The 15,502-nt window shown below is 43.8% G+C and overlaps 1 long non-coding RNA gene across 3 annotated transcripts in view; it reads left to right on the top strand.

Moving 5' to 3' along the window:
• LOC137368715 (uncharacterized) overlaps window positions 1-10,735 on the top strand; it is a 53,577-nt gene extending 42,842 nt beyond the window's left edge. Inside the window, exons 3-4 of one of the 3 annotated variants that reach the window (XR_010974817.1) lie at window positions 6,644-6,800; window positions 6,928-7,091. This is a non-coding gene — a long non-coding RNA (uncharacterized lncRNA). Of the gene's footprint in view, window positions 1-6,643; window positions 7,092-10,009 lie in introns of those variants that run through there. The other 2 variants (XR_010974818.1, XR_010974816.1) reach the window with 2 other exon arrangements.
• Window positions 10,736-15,502: the final 4,767 nt, after the last annotated feature.

The following is a 15,502-nucleotide window of genomic DNA, read 5'->3' as shown; positions in this document are numbered from 1 at the left end:
TGTCTCTTCACCCAAGGATCTTGGTCAGACAATGCCATGCGCTAGCCCCTGTGTCAAACTTGACATTAGTGAGTTGTCCATTTATGTAGATATCTACTGTCCAGAAATCTTGGTCTGGATTACTGATTTCTCCCAAGAACTCTCCTGGTTCTTTCTCTTGTGGGTATTGCTGTACTTAATTCACTGCTCTTTGCGTGAAGGTCTTCTGCTTTGTACCTTTAAGTGAAGAAATTTGCTATGGCATATCTTCCCATAGTGTCCAGTTTTTCCACAATCGAAACACTTAGCTTTACTTGCTGGGCACTGTGGGGCTTCTTGGCTCCACAACATTGACAAAGTTTTCCTATGTCATGTTCCTTCTCACCTGTATGTTTTTTCTGTTCCTCAAGGTGTTTCCCTTGCATTTGCTTAAGCAGTTGGAGGGGCATTGGACTTCTTCTTATCCATGGCTTGACTTCAGCTCGTAGAATGTTCCTATTCTGTTTACAAACTTCAGCCTGTCTTAACATTTGAATGGCCCTTTCCAGTGTAAGGTCTTCCTTGGATTGCAACAGTTGTGACAAGGATTCATCCGCTATGCCAACAATTATCCTGTCTCTGATTAGTTCTGCCTTTAATTCGTCCTATTCGCAACCTTCTGCCAGTCTATACAGGTCATTAATTTAGGAGTTTACAGATCTGCCAATCATCTGCACCTGACTATTAAATTTGGCTCTTTCCAAGATTTTATTGGTACAGGGATTAAAATATTTATCAAAGGCTTGAAGTACATCTTCGAGTTTATCGATAACCTCATTGATCCCTTGTTGGACAATTATGTCATCTGCAATCGCTTGTACTGAATACACTTGGGTGTTCAATTGTTCCACTTCAAATTTTGTATGGAGTTGCGAAGCATTCTTTGGAACTTTTTTCTTCATAAAAGCCAGTTTTGAATATGATTGAGTCCCTCTTGATTCTGGAAACTCTCAGGCATTCCCAGTATTGGATCAATATTGCTTTCTTTATTAAACTTTTTAGGGTGCTTGCCTTTCTTCAGGAAATTCTGCTTATCTTTTTTTTCTGACTTGGTTGCTATAATTGTGGGGGGGGTGGGGGGGGGTGGTGGGGTCCCATCTGTTTTCAAGAGTTCCCTGCTGTTTTAATAGGCTTTTTTTTAGGGTTTTCCTCTTTCTTTAATAAATTCGCTTTCTTTGTTTATTTTTCTCAGGCTTGTTTGCCTTAATGGAGGTATCCCTGCTGTTTTCGGGGGTTTCCCGCGCTTTTCAGGAGTTCCTGTGCTTTCCGGGGGTTTTCCCCTCTTCGCCCTCATGTTCAGCCCAAGTGAAGGATTGGGTTTTTCCCTGCTATTTTTCACATCTTTAGAGCACAAGTGCCTTTATAAAATCGCTTCAAACTTTTCAAAAGGCTTTTAAATTTATCCATCGTATCCGGTATCATAACGTACCCTATCATTGGATTCTACTTGCAGGCCACCACGCTTCAGTGCTGCAGCCTGTATTTCTGTGCTCTGACTCACAACAGCTGCGGAGTACTTCACAGCCTCTTCTGTAGGTAAATAGTTTTCTTACTGTACCAGGCCATTATTTATATTTAAACTTCTGTGTTGTTTACCTGGTGTTTCTTCCAAAGGTAAGGAGATCTTCAAATTGTCCTGCTCGCTGTCACTGCTATTTTGCCATTGTTTTATTGCTGACACCATGTTGGGTTTAGTTGTATTTGTATTAGTTGCGTTATAGGGTGTTCAAGGAAAGTCTTAGGCCGGAATTTTATGCCACCCTAGCAAGCCGGTTAGTGGCAGGGTGGGTGGCGTAAAACTGAGCGGGAGGCTCCGGGAGGCCTTCCTGGCCCGCTCCTGCCTCTGCCCCACTTTACGTGGGCCGCGGGGGGGGGAGAAACGAGCCGCCCGCCCCAGGCCAATCAAGGCCACTTAAGGGCCTCCACGGGTATTTTACCCGTGGCAAGCAGACGTCCGGTAGACTTTAAAGGCTGCCCAGTGATACTTGGCGGCCTCCCAGAGCACCGGGTGGGCCCTGACAATTGGGCACAGGGTGCCCGATTGAGGGCCACCCCCGCTTCCCCAACTACCCCCAGGACCCGAGACATCCCCCCCTTACCCCCAAACGACCACCCTTGCCTCACCTGGTCATGACCGATTCCCATGGCAAGGCAAACCCCAACTTACCTTCAGTCCCAGCTCCATGTCCTCGGCTGGGCTGCAGTCCCAGCAGTGGCCACTGCTTCCAATGGCATTGCTGGGACTAAGAGCTGCCAGTCCAATGATTGGCCGGCAGCTCAATGAGGCGAGACTTCCTTCCTCAAGTGGGTGGATGTTGCGCCTTGGAACAATTAATACCGGGGACCCGTAAAATGCGGGATGGATCCCTGGGCCGGGAGGACGCAGGTTCGCCACCGACTTTTACGTCGGTGGCCAGCTCCCATCCGCCCAATGTAAAATCCAGCCCATGGACTCCGATAAAGATAAAGTAACAAGTCTTTATTACTTACAGTTACTATATACACTCTGCAATCCACCTAAGCTAGCATCCTTTGTGTTGCTATACCTTCTTCTCAAGCCTATTTCATGTGACTGTTACATCATCGCTCATACAGTGAGAGCGTTCTCTCTCACTGTTTACGCTATTAACCCTTTACATCCTTATACTACAGCAGTCACAGGGCTGACAAAATGCACTCTTCACTCTGGTGTCGGCAAGGTGAGCACTTATTGTTTTGGAACAATTGTTAGTTTACAGCCCCCGGCACACTTTGCAGAATATTCAGCTGTCTTATTCTGTAGGTCTCACAGTTTTATTTGTAATGTAGTTGTCATTAGGGTTAAAGGATTGTTCTATGTCTGTGGCAGGTTGGCACAACCATTTAACAGTGAAATTTGTTCATTCAAACTCTTGTTTATTTCATACCACCAAAGCTATGTCCATGAATTGCACTGCACAAGTTTTGTCAGCTCTGCCATCAAGTGACCCAGTCACTCAACTGTCTCCTGTGGTCATGCTGCTTGTTTGTCTAATTGTCTGTCTTCTCGCCTTCCTGCCTGTCTGTCTGTGTTTATGTGCAAATGTGTGTAAAGAAAGATGGGGACAGAGAGGGTCCATTAATCCACGTGGTGACATTTATTGGTTTTTAAATTCAAAGCTAAATTAAAGTATTACATTCAGTGAGTGAAGGAAGGTACAGAATGTTCAAAATTGATTAGAAAACCAAGGGCCAGAAAATAAGAGTCTGATCAAAAAACAATCAATGTGGTATATGGAAAAATGTGTTTGCATTAGTTTTGTCTTTTTGCCAAAAAAGTCTTCTCAGACTCTAATTTTTTATATTTTCTTCCTCTCACTCTATTTTTTCTGACCTCTATTATCTTTATGTGTTTTAGTTTTTTATTTTGTCTCAGAATATTATCTAAATGAGCTTGTCTGCCATTTCCTCCCTCTTCCACTGTTATTTATATTGTGCAAGAGTTTCTTTTATCCTTGTGGATTTGTCTCAATTTTAAAGATTGGCTTGTCTTTGCTGTTCTTGGAACATAATTACTTCTCAATGTTGTGGGTCACAATCATTAGCATGGTTTAGGATTATTTTCAGGATATTTATGTGGAGCTTCCCAGTCACAATTTTTCAATTAAACCTCTTTCCTGAGTGGTGTGTGCATCTTGTGCTATATTTTTTGGAATCCCTAATGTTGATGGAAATTACATAAATACTCTTATTGGCTTTCCACAATCAGCACACACTCAAAATCCTTCACGGATAGCACAAACTCTTAGAAAATACAGAAATGTTTTAAAACTCTCAAATTTCACAATGACTTGCTATAGGAATTGTTACCATTTGCTTTTTTCTAATGGAAGTTTTATTTTGCTCCACTGTAGTTAGTCATTTGTGCTATATTACGTTGTAAGACTTTAAAGTAGATGTGGTTTGGACAAGGTCATCACTTTCTTAGCCCACATTTCACAGTACAAACGACTGCCCATAAAGTGGCAGCACTTCAACAATAACTCAGAAGTTAAGAATAGTTTGTGGTGTGGCAATTGGAAAGACAAATTGTTAGTGATCAGCGCTGTAACTGACCTGTAATATACCCACCTGGAAATAGTTGATGCTGGAATTGAGTGCAAACTGGAATTACATTCTGTTCCTCAGCTTGATCCCATCATGCCAAACAGGCAAACAGGAAAATGACAAACATTTTTATTCAAGGGAAAAGTTGCATTTTTTTTAAATGACTGATCCTCCGTTTATATTCCACATCCGTCTCAACACATTGATACTGCAATGCTTGGCTGAATGTTTTTAATTTAACGTAATTTGAAGGAATCTCTCAACATCAATAAAGTAGATCTGTTTTTGATAAATGAGCTTTTTGTCCAATGACTAACAATGTGGGACCATGGAAATGCACTACGGTAATTATGTGGGCTGCTGCTGTGAGTCACAAGGCCTATAACTAATGAAGTGGAGTTTTATATATCTCCTTCAATTTACTGCTCGTCTAATCTTCTAAAATACATCTACAGTAACCCATTGTTAAGTTGCTGCTATTAGGGTACAAAATGTGTCTTATGACAGCACAACCAAAATATGTTCAATCTACAAAAAGGAAGATTTTTTTTAGAATACAGGCTCAATCAGACAGTAAAACATTTCTTCATTCACACATAAAGCTGTCCATAATGGACATTAGTGTACAATGTTCAGAGTTATTTGACGAGTCAAATTAACAGGATATCCAGATGATTTTTCTGTCTGTGTTGCTATACGATTGTATGAGTATAGAGGTCCACATTGCTTTCTAACTCATCCACACATATCATGTGGTATTATTGGTCACACAGCAGAGACCAATCAGATCTGCGAATCACATCCACCATGTTCACAGAAAGCAACCATTACACTGCCATGTCAAAAACTGCAAATTTAACTAAATTGAAAGAACTGTAGCTATTTTAAAGCTGTAAGTGAAAGTTTGCCCAAGTAAGTTGAAGTTAAAATAAAGCAAATTGCCAGCAATAGAAAGAGAAAGCATCTGCATTTGCATTGCACTTTTCACAACATCCCAAAACACTTCACAGCCAATGAAGCATTTTCAAAGTGTAGTCATGGTTATAATGTTGGGAAAAGCAGCATCCAATTTACACACAGCAAGGTCCCACAAACAGCAATGAGACTAATGACATGAGAATCTGTTTAATGATGTTGCTATAGGAATAACACCATGTTCTTTTACATCCTCCTGAGAGGGGAAACTGAATCTCAGATTAACATCTCATCCAAAAATCAGCACTTCTTCAGTACAACAGTGAAGTACACCATCCTAGATTATGTGCTCGAGTCCTGGAGTGGGGCTTGAACCCACAAGCACCAGACCTAGAGATGAGAGTGCTACCCACTGAGTACATACTGACAAATATACTGTAGTTTAGGATAACTAATGTATATAGAAACAGTAAATGCTGCAAAAGCACAGTGTATCAGCTAGCATCTGTTTCAGGTGGGACCTTTCATTAGAATATATTAATATGTTACATTTGCTTTTCAGTCTCTAAGACACAAGTAACTATACACAGTGCCATCAGTAGCATAAATAATATAAATAGCTTATCCAAAATAAGCTGTAATCTATTTTGTTGCTGCCTTTTCAGTGAAAACATGATAATTTTCTGACTTTGTTCTTCTGGTGGGGAGCTTTGCCCAGTAAGTCTTGGGAGTAAAATTTCGTCTGCGCCCGTTTTTGAATATGAGGGTCGAGATCTGTGGCTCCTTCACACTCATTCCCATTCAGGCAGGCAGCATACAAACTTTGTGCTGCCTCCTCATTTCCATGATTTCTTAGTGCAGCCCAGCGCGACAGACCGTCTAATAGCATGTGAGGCTAGAATGTGTGGGGGGGAAGCGGGAACAAGTCACTATTGCTGAGTTGAATGATCAGCCATGATCATAATGAATGACGGAGCAGGCTCAAAGAGCCGAATGGCCTACTCCTGCTCCTATTTTCTATGTTTCTATGTGCTGCAGCTAGCCTCTTTCTCTTAAAGGCAGACTGTTCCTCTTAAAGGGAAGCTGCACTGAATCACAGGATGCTGCTGTTGACTGACAGAGCTGCAATTCTGCACAAGGGAAATGGAACCCTAGGGCAGAGAGATGGCTCCACGGTTCACTGATGGAGGCCTTAGTAATGGGGATGGACAGGAGGAGAGAGGCTGTGTTTTTGTGTGGGGGTGGTGCAGGCGGCCCTCAATGCAAACCCTCTGAAGGGAATGGGAGCAGATGGCCAAGGAGGTCAATGCCCGGAGTCTGGCCCCAAGGACCGAGCAGCCATGCCAGTAGAAGTTTAATATCCTCACATACGTGATCAAGGTCAGTGAATGCATCTCCACATGGCATTTCCTATTCACCACCCCACCAACCACAGCCCCATCACTCACCCATCAGCACTCCCTACAACTCAGGACTCCTGCCTTACATTCAGATACTCCACCACACCCTCACACACCTTCCACTAATGACTATCTCACACCCACCTCTCACTTCCTCCACGTATCTTCAGCTATTCAGCTATGGCAGGCACATCACCCAAATACATTGCAACATAATCACTGCCATTCCTCCCTCTCTCTTACAGGACAAATGGCCCATAATACAAGTGAGCAGCTGAGACCAGCGACGGGCTGGCATACCTTCATCCAAGGAGCCCAATGGAGAGATGGTGTTTCGTATCATGGAGCTTCCTGTGACGGAACCTGTATCATCCAGCATTGCCGAGACCATTCACGATAAGAGTATGTTACTGCCTTGTGGCCCTTCTCAACTCCCTCTTCACCCTCATTCTACTATCTCACATGATGTGGACCTCCCCAAACCCCCATCCCTCACCCCAACCCTCCCCTTTTGATTTTATGCTTTCAGATGCCCAAGAACTGCCACTTGGCCAGCCACAGCACACCCAAGAGGAAGAAAGAGAGCAACCCCACACCAGTGATGAAGAAGCACTGTCACTTGATCTGATGCTCGCAGCCAGCAGCTCAGATAGTGGCACTCTGCATACATAAGAGGTTAATATAGATACGGGATCTGCACATGGTGAGTTATTGGGCATGAGTGGGCTGCTGCCAAGCCAGAGGGAAAGGGTAGTGCTTGTACTAGCTTAGCAGGGTTCTTCTGCAGAGGACTCAGGTGAGGACCTCGATGGGGTGGCACACAGTAGAATGCTGAGGGACATGCACACTAAGATGCCGGGTACATTGGCAAGCCTACCAGACAGGCTGTTGTCACTGTTAAGAAGCATGGAGAAGTCCTTCTCCAAAGTGGCATAGGGCATCACGCAGAGCTTGGAACACATCATTTCCACTGTGGAAGTAATGGCTAGCTCCATGACAGCACTTGCGGACCCAGCCTTGATGAAGCGTCTGCTGGACGCTGTCTCAGCTTCCACTACAGCAGAGGTGAAAGCCACCCAATGTCTCAGTGTTGCATTGGAAGCTCAGATTGAGGTCATGAGTTCCATGCTTACTGCCATGCAGGCTCAGACCACTGCCATCATGGCTGTAGGTTGTGCTCAAAGGGACTTTCAGGCTCATGTGGCAGTCTAGCAATCTGCCCTCCAACAGATTACTAGGATTGCTGAGGCTCCGTTCCTGGGGTGTTGCAGTAGAGCACAAACCTACTGTCCTCTCTCAGGATGACAGCATTTTTGTTTTCACCACTGCCACTCTGCCAGTGGCCTTACTGTTGCCAGCCAGCCCAGTCCACTACTGCCCACGCCAAGGTGGTGCAGTCTGAAGATGGGCCCTCGGGGCCCAGAGCTGCTTGAGGCCATCCTGCAAGGCCATCTACAGTCTCCCCCAGTGAAAATAAGCAGCCTTCCACCAATCATGTGCAGCCACTGGGGTATCACTGCACAGGAGCACTATGACAGGCTCCCACAAGTCAGGCACTAAGGGAAAGCACAAGGGTGAATAGTTCATTTCTGGTTGTACAATTAGATAAGCTGCTGGATAAAGATGTTAGTGAGAAGGTTTTTGTGGGCGACCTTTATTGTTGGATGGTGGCCAGAGGGACGCTGTGATGGGGCGTCTCAGATGGGTGTGACAGTAGGAATAGTGAGCCCAGGGTGGTAAAGGGAAAGTGGAGTCTGGGAAGGCAACCTCGTACAGACCATCAGGAGCGAAGTGGTCCAGGATGCATCCTCCCTGCCTCCTACTCTTTCTTCTCCTCCTCTTCCTAATCATCCTCCTCCTCCTGAGATGGATTCCGGATTCCTGGAGGCAATGGCTACATCCTCATGATGGTGATCTTATGAAAAGTGTAGCAGCCAGAAATTAACTTGGACACCCACTCTGGCATGTACTGAAGTACTCCCCCCTGAGCAGTCAAGGCATCGGAAGCATAATTCCATAATGTTTTTTGTGGCTTCATGGCTCTCATTATATGCCCAGTGTCATCGTGTGGTTGGATGGTGAGAGGGGGAATCATCAACCACATACACAGGGGCAGATTTTAATCCAAGCAGTGCCCCTCTGGTTCTTTGTGGAGGTCCAAAGATAGCAGGAATGGCTGACTGCCTCAGAATGAGTGCATTGTGGCTGCTGCCAGGATAGTGAACACTCACCGACATGATATATTGTGCATGGTTGCACACCAACTGCACATTGTTAGAATGTTAGCCCTTGCAGTTCCTATACCTCTGCCCAATGACATGGTGGGTCTTCAGAACTGGGAGCTGAGAACAAGTTTGTTAAACAAGCATCAGATCAACCGGAATGGCTGTCTGATGTCACGATAACACCTCTTCTGACACTTCTGGCACACCCTCACTAGCGCCTTTCCCAGCCAGGGAAGCCAAGCTGGCACTATTGTGGGCCTTTGAGGCTTCCATAGCAGAGGTATGGAGCCAAAATTAGCGGCCTGTATTGGAAATTCAGATACGCACTGCCCATGACTTTCTATTTAAACAATGATCAGAGAATTGCGGGTAGTGTGCATTAGAATATCTGATTGTGTGCTCTTGTGGGGTGAGGCCAACCACTGGGAGCTTACAGGTGGAAAATTACCCTTTATGCATTGTAGCCTTTTAGACGTCTCTATTTAAAAAACATGACCACTTGCATGAAGATGTAGCTTACAAATCAAATTTTCCAGTATAAATTCTACTGATTTAATGAAAAAAACTGTACCTCAATTTTTTCACAGAAGTTTAACCTAAAGAATTCCAGTGATTTCTAAAAGACCAAATCACATAACTTTTCTTTAAACTGAAAGGCCACACTCTTATTAAAAATTCGTAGAAATCTTTGGCATTAGGATCTGAGCTCTCAGAAAATCCCAGTAATCTCCCTGATGCCTGTAGTGCACTGATCTTAAAGGAAAGCATTTGTCTTGAGGTAAGTGGCTTCAATGTAAACTATTTCCTCTCTTCCATCTCCTGCAAACCACTTATATCAAACTCCTGTCTGTGAACAATATAATTCAAGCCTCCAAAGCCATCAGCAGATGGACATTCTGTGAGAAATAGTGCCAACTAATTCGATGACTTAATACTGTGCAGATGGTTCTGTATGAATTCAATATCTTCTTCAATAGTAGATACTGATTTGGTGTCTGTAATTTTCAGCATGAGTTGGATCACTGGCTGCAATGATGTGAACCATAGCTTCTAATCAGTAACTTGCCTACTGCCACAGTAAGCACTTCCCACTGATAGGGCAGTGTCTGCTTCAGCCAAATAGTTCCTTTCCATCTTTGAAATCAATATGGTGGATCTACACGAAGGTACTAAAGTGGGGAAAACAGGAATTGTTCCTCATTTCTTTCCCTACACTAAACAGCAGGGAGTGTGTTACAATGGGTGCACTTATATAACATCTTTCAAAATGTCCCAAAACGCTTTACAGTCAATGAAGTGCTTTTAAAGTGTAGTTGTAATGTAGGAATATACTTTCTGCAGCTTGGCTTCTGCACTAACATTATTGCTCTTATCTCACCTGTGCAGGTAAACATCTTGCTAGCTTCATCTACTTGTGATTTGTAAACTGAAGAAGTCCTGTTAGCTCATGTGTGATGGCTGTTCACGTGTAGAAGAAGCGACTGCAGAGTCCGAGCAGCTGACCTAGGCGACCAAACAGCTCTATTTAGAGATGGCCTGCTTGCCCCTGCAGGGGATGGCCAATAAAAGGAGGGCTAAAAAGCCTTGCTTCACCCCCTACATTTTCTGACAAAAAGTATAATTTCGCTTGTTGGAATGTCCAATCCCTAATGGACAATATTCGTGATTGTAAGATGGCACACATTAACTATGAGCAGTTCTGTATGAATGTCAATGTTGCAGCACTGAGTGAAACATGGTTCAGAGGAACTGGCTCACTTTGTGAAAATAACTCCACCTTCTACTGGTCTGGGAAGCCTGAGCACGGTGTCGGTTTTGCCATCAGAAGCGAATTGGTTGAGACCATTGATGAACATAAGTGTCACTCAGAACGACTCATGTCTGCACGTATCTCTTACAGATTCAGTAATAATAATGTGATTATATTATAGGAACAGATTGAAAATAAATTCAAAATCTTCACATTGTCACTCTATTTAAATTTGTTCACTGAAAAAAATCAGCATGTTCTGAAGAGTTGCTGTTCCTGTAATTTTGTTTTCCCATGTATTCATATTTATAATCTGAGGTGCTCTTTTGTTAGAAATGCTAACTGCAGCCATGTTGGAATCCCAGCCTGTTTTGTCATTCAAAAAAATTCTGAAATACAGAAAAAATTCTAAAAGTTATTGATGATTGTTAACACGCCAATGTTCATTAACAATCCTCTGTTGTTTTAATGGAAACATTAAACCATTTACAATAAATGGAATAAAATGTCTCTATTAAAGAGTGATGGCGTACAAATGCATTAAATGTTCCTCTACTAGTATCATCAACAGTAATTTCTAACTCGAGTCTTTAAGAACAAATTCAATTTTTCTCTTTCGGGAGTCAGGATGCAAAAGAGCCCAGAATGTGCTTAAATACTCTGATGGTGCCACCAAGTGGTTAAGCATCAAAGCAGCGAAGCCCAATGCTGCTTTTCATCAAAATGAGAATCCTGCTTCACTTCCTCGTACCCAAATTGGTTTATAATCGTGAAATGAAATGAACACATTGCCAGCCATCATGAAATATTCCTGAATGATATCAGCTGTAGCTTTGGAAAATACTGTGATACGTTGCCAGTCACTGCATTGGCTCTCCTCCCCACCCTTCTGCCCACTTTCAGCTGGGCTTAGCCGTGGACCTACAAGATTTCACATTCCCCACCCTAGCTTCAGTCTGCTAGTGTTTGTTGAGCACTTTGTAGGTTGCTGACTGTACTTTAATGATGCCCAAATTGCCCAGCACATCTCATAGTGCCACGTGTTTGTAAAACAAAATTAGCGACTGACTGATGTAGCAAGTTATCTAATAAATTACTAATCAAATATTAAATTCACTGAAGCAAAAATGAGGAACAAGTAAATAGCAAACATTCAAATAATCAAATCTCTCAAAGCTACTTTTCACTATCCAGCATATGGCTCAAAACTTAAAGGCTTGCTCGGGTATGCAATTGAAACCCGACCCGGGCCTGACCCGACCACATACAACTCGAGCCAGACCCGGGCCTGAGTCCTTTGATTTTTTTCTCATGCCCGACCCGACCCGACTACGGGAATGAAGTTAATTTCTCAAAGAGGTTGTGCTGTACCTTGGATCCTCCGTTCCGGCAGCAGGCTATTCCTACAGAATCGTGCAGATGGAGTTGGGAATTGGACGTTGATTTTGTCACCAACGGCACGCCACCCCTGCGCCCCCACCCACCGCAACTTTCACACACAAACACTTTAGTTTGTGGCTGAATTCATTGGATAGTCATCAGAACTTTACAGTATTGCAGATCTGCAGTACTGTTTCATTGAAGACTTCTGGTTGATCAGCTTATTTCCCTTTCCCTCCCTGAGCAAGAGGCAGCACTGTGTCCGATCCGGCCCAACCCGACCTGAGCCCGAATGCCGGACCTGGAAGAGATACTCGACCCGCTCTGAACCAGCCACACGTCACGGGTCTGGTTGGGGTCAGTTCGGGTAGCCATGCTCTACCAAAACTAACCCATTTTTTCAAATAATTTAGGCAGTCTGATTTTATCCGCCTTCTTCTCTCTGGTGGATGTAGAAATAATACTTACATATAGGGGGTGAATTTCCACATTGATTTTCCCAATCATCCGCCGTAACTCCAGCTTGAAGAGCTGCAGGGACCCTGGGTTCTGCAAAGTTATGGTGAATGATTGGGAAAATCCCGGAGAAAATTCATCTCCATTGCTTCAATAGGGTGTCATTGTCTTTAGGTAACAGCAGAATGATGGCAACTATCAAGAACCGCAAACCAGGCCCTGAACTACCTGTCAGCAACACCAAGGGAGATATACTCATATAAATAACACTTCTGAAAATCATTTATTAGTTATTGTTACTTTTGCTACATTGTCTACTTTTAAAAAATGTACAGTTTTTTACTCAGTTATTTTCCCTTGTGTCTCTCTTACCTCCTCTCCTGGGTGTCTCTATTCCTTCCCTCTGTCTCTCTCTTTTTGCTTTATACCTTCTCTCAATCACCTCCCTCTTATTCGCTATCTCTACAAATCACTCCCTTCTGTCTGTCTCTTTTTTTCTGTTTGCCAGTCTCTGCTCCTTCTCTTTTCTGTCTTTCTTTCTGTTGTCTCCATGCTTTCTGCGCATCTCTCCTCCATTTCTTCTGTCCTTTTCTCTTCTTCCCTTTTGTGTTCAACACCATCTGCTCATTACCTTCTGTGTTCTTCCATTCCCTTCTTGCTAGCTTTCACTTCCCCTTCTTTTTTCATTCCCTTATTTCGTTCATCTTTTTTTCTATTTGTCACTGTCTCATCTTACAGATTTACCCCACTCTGCCTCTGGTTTCTTCTCTTGTTTTCTGGCTTTCTTTCTCTCCTTTTATGGTTTGTTATCACTTTCGCTCCTTTTTTATTCACTCTTGCTCCATTTCTAGTTTGATCACTCTCTTTCCATTTCTGGTTGGTTTGCTTTCTCTCCCTTTCTCCCCTCCCTGTAACCCCTCCCTCTCTGTCTTCAGGTTGGATTCATTTTTCTGGTTGACTCTCTTTCAATCTCCATACTGCCACTTACGCTAAAACATGTCTCTGATTTTGGTTATTTGTCCCTATTATTTGGCTGTATCACTGGAAATTTCCTCAGCGATCTCCCAATTAACCACCAGAACATTAGCACAAGATTGGCACAAATCCCAGCTATCAACTGATTTTCTGCCAATCATCTGCAGCAGTTACAGTGACCAATTGGGAGAGGTCTCAGGGAAATTCCTGGAAGATGTTTTCAAGTTCACAGGTCAAGAGGGAGAAATTTCCATTGAGGAAGTTTGCATATAATTGCTAAATGCACTTCTACTATGTTCCTGTTGTCACTACTATTACCTGGCTGTTATCATTTAAAATAATTGGGTTAAAGCCCAGGTAGAAATAGCACAAACAAGAATGTAGTTCCAAGCATGTTGAGAATTCGTATGTGAATTTCAGGCGCTGCAGATAAAATTGGTTGTCGGGGCTTTTACACAGTTGACTCTCTCCTTGCACTTCTGTCTTTTTTCCTGCCAACTGCTAAGTCTCTTTGACTTGCCACTCTTTAGCCCCGCCTTTATGCCTGTCCGCCAGCTCTGGCGATCACTGGCAACTGACTCCCACGACTTGGGGTCAATGTCACAGGACTTCATGTCACGTTTGCAGATGTCTTTAAAGCGGAGACATGGGCGGCCGGTGGGTCTGATACCAGTGACAAGTGCGCTGTACAATGCTTCGTTGGGGATCCTGCCATCTTCCATGCGGCTCACATGGCCAAGCCATCTCAAGCGCCGCTCAGTAGGGTGTATATGCTGGGGATGTTGGCCACTTCAAGAACTTCTGCATTGGAGATACGGTCCTGCCACCTGATGCCAAGGATTCTCCAGAGGCAGCGAAGATGGAATGAGTTGAGACGTTGCTCTTGGCTGACATACGTTGTCCAGGCCTCACTGCTGTAGAGCAAGGTACTGAGGATACAGGCTTTAAACACTCGGACTTTTGTGTTCCGTGTCATAGCTAACAATGCTGTATTGTAAAGTATAGTTTTGAAATTGAAAATATGACCCTAATACTTTTTTTTTTAACTCCTCCATCCCACTTCTACACAAAGAATGTCCCACCATTATGAGATATGCATTGCAACTTAGGAAAGGATAGAGATAAGAAAAGCCTATTTGTTCATCAAAGCTCTTTTTACTGGTTTTTGAAAATCCTGACAACATGGGTTAAACTTGGCCAGAGAAGGGCAGCAAAGTTCAATTTCCCTGCAGGCTGCTTTTACTGCCAGAAGTGGGTTGGGGTGTGACTTAAGATCTTAAGGTCCTTCCATTGTCCTGCTCCCACTTTGAAAAATGCAGGTCAGGCTCCTGGCAATATCACCACACTCACTGATGAAAACTGCCATTGCTAGGGAGTAAAAGATAGCGCCAAGTGATGAGGAGATATCGTTAAATGGGTAGAGGCTCCGCAACGATTCCTTTAATCAGCAGCCTCTCCATCAGCAAAGGCCTCTTTGTGACCAGTTATGGGGACAGAAGGGAGGGAGGGGTAGCCTGTAGGCTTTCTCACTCCAAAAAGGTTTTCAGCTGAGCTTTCCACTGCTGCTGCAGGATGTACCACTGCCCCTCTTCTGCTGGTACCTGGGATCGGCAGCAGTTGAGGCAGAAGACAGGGCAATTGGTCAGTTTCCTGACCCCACACTGCCCACTGTCTTTTAAATGCGATGGTATATTTAAGGGGGGGAAGGTGTGGCTGAGTTTTCTACAGGGGCAAAGATCTGACAGTAGGCCTTCCTGCCCCATTTTGTCACTTTCTCCACTGTTATATTGTCCAGGTTTACATGGTATCGTGGAAGAAAATTCAGACTCAACCCTGGACCTCTTTTAGAGTCATAGAGAGATACAGCACCAAAACAGGCCCTTCAGCCCACTGAGTCGGTGCTGACCATCAACCAGCCATTTATACAAATCCTTCATTAATCCCATATTCCCTACCACATCCCCACCTTCCCTCAATTCTCCTACCTACACTAGGGGCAATTTACAATGGCCAATTTACTTATCAACCTGCAAGTCTTTGGTTGTGGGAGGAAACTGGAGCACCCAGCAGAAACCCACACAATCACAGGGAGAACTTGCAAAATCCACACAGGCAGTACCCAGAACTGAACCCAGGTTGCTGGAGCTGTGAGGCTGTGGTGCTAACCACTGCACCACTCTCAAACTGACCAACTGCCCTTTTCATGTTAAGTTTTTAACAACTCCCACAAATCTGAATAATCTTCACTAGAAATTGGCCTGGCTAGGGTTGGGTTGATTTTCAGAAAGACTAATTAAATAATTGGACATTATCATTTT

This window comes from Heterodontus francisci, chromosome 4, assembly GCF_036365525.1.
Source record: "Heterodontus francisci isolate sHetFra1 chromosome 4, sHetFra1.hap1, whole genome shotgun sequence".
Classification (NCBI taxonomy): Eukaryota; Metazoa; Chordata; class Chondrichthyes; order Heterodontiformes; family Heterodontidae; genus Heterodontus; species Heterodontus francisci.
The sequence above is the reverse complement of the archived record's forward strand: the minus strand, read 5'-3'. Positions and strand labels throughout refer to the sequence as shown.